Below are 4,439 nucleotides of genomic sequence, written 5' to 3'. Positions count from 1 at the left end.
TACCACGAAGATTCTGATTAAGAGATCCAAGAGATATTCATTCATTCTATGGTGAACGGAAGTGGTTGTCAGACACGCGTTCGTGGGGGAATGATGATGATTGTCACGTTCATCACATTCATGTTGAAGTGCGAATGGATATCTTAGATAGAAACACGCATGTTTAAATAGAAAATAGAAATACTTGCTTTAATTCATCAGGACACAGCAGAGCTCCTCACCCCCAACAATGGAGTTTAGAGACTCATGCCGTCAAAGAGTACAAAATTCAGATATAAAATGTCGTGAGATACAAAATAAATCTCTAAAAGTTGTTTAAATACTAAACTAGTAACCTAGGTTTACAGAAAATGAGTAAACTATAATAGATAGTGCAGAAATCCACTTCTGGGCCCACTTGGTGTGTGCTGGGGCTGAGACTAAAGCGTCTCATGTGCCTGGGCTATTTTGGGCGTTCAACGCCAGGCTGTAACCTGTTTCTGGCGTTGAACTCCAACTTGTAACGTGTTTCTGGCGCTGGACGCCAGACTGCAACATAGAACTGGCGTTGAACGCCAGTTTACGTCGTCTATCCTTGAGCAACATATGGACTATTATATATTTCTGGAAAGCCCTGGATGTCTACTTTCCAACGCAATTGGAAGCGCGTCAATTGGACTCCTGTAGCTCCAGAAATTCCATTCCGAGTGCAGAGAGGTCAGGATCCAACAGCATCAGCAGTCCTTTTTTCAGCCTGAATCAGATTTTTGCTCAGCTCCCTCAATTTCAGCCAGAAAATACCTGAAATTACAAAAAAACACACAAACTCATAGTAAAGTCCAGAAATATGAATTTTGCCTAGAAACTAATGAAAATAAACTAAAAACTAACTAAAACATACTAAAAATATATGAAATTAATCCCAAAAAGCGTATAAAAACTCGAAAATTATTGCCTCCTTATTCTAAAGAAAATCTTCTATTTTATTCATGTTTAATGATGATGAGAAAAATAAATTATAGCTTAATTGGGGATAAAATCAAAATATAAATACTAATTACCACTATATGACTCCTAAGGTAAAACTCAAATAATAATAAAAAAAAGAAGTTATCACAGGGTTAAGGTTAAGATCAGAACTCAACAACCTTGACTTTGGGAAGCGGATGCCTCTTTAGTCTGTGGGGTGCTTGGCCCTTCAAGAGATAGTTTCTGACGCTTTAGTTCTCTTAATTCATGCCCTTGCACCTCTTGTTCTCTGAGCAGTTTGCAAAGCATGCTGTTTTGAATTTGCTGTTCTTCTTTCAATTGGTCCATCGTTTCTTGCAACTTAGTGACAGATGCCTCAAGATGCTCCCAGTATTCAAACTGAGGGAGTTCTGGTAGTAATTCTTGCGCTCTCCTCTTGATGGGGTTATCCTACATTTGTTGTTTTTCCATTGTAATTTTAGTGATTGGTTGCTCCACTGAGATATACTCTGTTATTCCCATCTTTACTCCAGCATCTTTGCAGAGCATAGAGATTAGGCTTGGATAAGCCAACCTGGCATCCTTGGAGTTCTTGTTGGCAAGTATGTAGAATTCAGATGGGATCAGTTGATGAACTTCTACTTCTTTTCCCAACATAATGCAATGGATCATCACTGCTCTTCTAATATTGACTTCAGAACAGTTGCTGGTGGGCAATATAGAACGCCCAATGAAGTCCAGCCATCCTCTGGCGACTGCTTTGAGATCTTCTCTCTTGAGTTGATTTGGGACACCCCTCGTGCTGGTGGTCCACCTGGCTCCAGGGATGCATATATCCTCTAGAATCTTATCCAGGCCCTTGTTTGTTCTCATCATTCTCTTATTGAAGGAGTCTGGGTCATCTTTTAGCTGAGGTAGCTTAAAGATCTCCCTGATTTTGTCAGGGTAGATGTGAACAATCTTTCCTCTGACCACAGTCCTATAGTCATAGAGGGCAGCTCCATATATTCTCTGCCTGTCTGTTTGCCACAGATTAGCATAGAATTCCTGAACCATATTCCTTCCCACTTTCGTTTCAGGATTAGCTAGGACTTCCCAGTTCTTGTTTCGAATCTGCTCTTGGATCTCCGGATATTCATCTTCTTTCAGATCGAACTTGACTTCCGGGATCACAGATCTTAGACCCATTATTTTGTAGTAATGGTCTGAATGTTCTTTGGTTAAGAACCTCCCTTGATTTCAAAGTGGTTTTGGAACACTCTCTTTCTTGCCTCTTGGGGTGGGTTGTTTTCCTTTAGGAGCCATGATCTTAGTGGGTATGGTTTAGTGATCACGGATAAACACACCAAACTTAGAGGTTTGCTTGTCCTCAAGCAAAAGAAAAGAAAGGAGAGGGATAGAAGGAGAGCTAGTGTTGAATGGTGGATGAGAGGAAGGAGGCCGAATGTGTTTTTAAAAGGGAGGGGGGTTTTCGAAAATAGGGAGAAAGATAAGACAGAAGATATGATTTAAAAAGAGATAAGTATGATAAGAAAAGATATAATTTAAAATTAGAAAGATATGAAAGATATTTGAAAAAGATAAAATTGGATTTTTGAAAAAGATAATATGGAGATTTGAAAAAGATATTGATTAGTTGAAAAGATTTTTGAATGAAAAGAGATAGATTTGTTTTGAAAATTTTTGAAAAAGAGTTGAATTGGATAAAAAGGATTTGTGCTTATGGATTAAGATACATTTGATATTTTTAAAGCAGGGTTTTTAGAAATTAGGGATTTTAGAAATCAGGGTTTGTAACATGTTTATGCAAGAAATCATGAATTGAAACATGAAAATTAAAATTAAAATGAAAAATATGAAGTAAAAATGAAATTACCTCCTTCCCACCATCCTGGTGTTTGAACGCCCAAACGCTGCATGTTTTGGGCGTTCAACGCCCAACTGATGCTTCTCCTGGGCGTTCAACGCCCAGCTGTTGCTTCTTTCTGGCGTTGAACGCCAGGAACTCCTTTGTTACTGGGTGTTTTTCTGAACGCACAGGACGCTGTAAATCTGGCATTAAACGCCCAGAAGGAGCTTCTTTTTGGCGTTCAACGCCCAGATGGCTATCCTTACTGGCGTTCAACGCCTAGTGGATGCTTCTTTTGGGCGTTGAACGCCCAAAACAGACTTTTACTGGTGTTTTCTTGCCAGTGAGCTCTTTTTTATCTATTTTATGTGCAGAATCCTTCTGTAACCCTGTAAACTTACACAATTGACTCTTTACCTTAGTATCAATGAACTTTATATAAACAAATAAAATCAAGAATAGGGCAAAATGCTTAGAGGAAGTGATGCCCCATGGCTGGGTTGCCTCCCAGCAAGCGCTTCTTTATTGTCTTTAGCTGGACCTTGCTGAGTTTTTAATCTAGCCTCAGCCTTGAGTACTCTTGCTCAACATTCCCTTCAAGATAGTGCTTGATTCTCTGTCCATTAACAATGAACTTCTTATCAGAATCAATATCTTGAAGCTCCACATAACCATATGGTGATACACTTGTAATCACATATGGTCCTCTCCACCGGGACTTCAGTTTCCTGGGAAATAGCCTGAGCCTAGATTTAAACAACAGAACCTTTTGTCCTGGTTCAAAGATTCTAGATGACAGCTTTCTGTCATGCCACCTTTTTTATTTCTCTTTGTAAAGCTTGGCATTTTCGAAAGCAGTGAATCTGAATTCCTCTAGCTCATTCAGCTGGAGCAATCTTTTCTCTCCAGCTAATTTGGCATCAAAGTTAAGGAATCTGGTTGCCCAGTAGGCCTTATGTTCCAGTTCCACGGGCAGGTGACAAGCCTTACCATACACAAGTTGGTAAGGAGAGGTCCCTATGGGAGTCTTGAATGCTGTTCTGTAAGCCCACAGAGCATCATCCAAGCTTCGTCCCCAATCCTTTCTACGGGTACTTACAGTCCGTTCCATGATTCTTTTTAGTTCTCTGTTAGAGACTTCAGCTTGCCCATTTGTCTGTGGATGATATGGAGTTGCCACCTTATGGCGAATTCCATACCGGACCATGGCAGAGTAAAGCTGTTTGTTGCAGAAGTGAGTACCCCCATCACTGATTAGTACCCTAGGGACACCAAACCTGCTGAATATATGTTTCTGGAGGAACTTCAGTACTGTTTTAGTATCATTGGTACGGTACCCAGTGTTATACCTCCAGTAAAGCCTCCACTCGCTTGTCGGTGGTTCCAGGAGGTTACACCAAAGATGACCGGATGTGAAATGTCTCTAAGAGCTCTCAAAAATGCATTAACACTGTCAACGGTCTCTCGACCATTAAATGGAGAGTCAATGCGGTACGGAGTTGTTCCTTAGAACCTCTAACTCAACAAACTACATACCCCTTAACTAAAGTACCCCGGAAAGGGTGGTAGTATGAGTTTGTGAATATAAGACCACCGCCAACTGATACATAGTTTCACCCATCTCCGGTAACGGTGTGGATGA

This window comes from Arachis ipaensis, chromosome B08 (genome assembly GCF_000816755.2).
Source record: "Arachis ipaensis cultivar K30076 chromosome B08, Araip1.1, whole genome shotgun sequence".
NCBI lineage: Eukaryota > Viridiplantae > Streptophyta > Magnoliopsida > Fabales > Fabaceae > Arachis > Arachis ipaensis.
The sequence above is the reverse complement of the archived record's forward strand: the minus strand, read 5'-3'. Positions refer to the sequence as shown.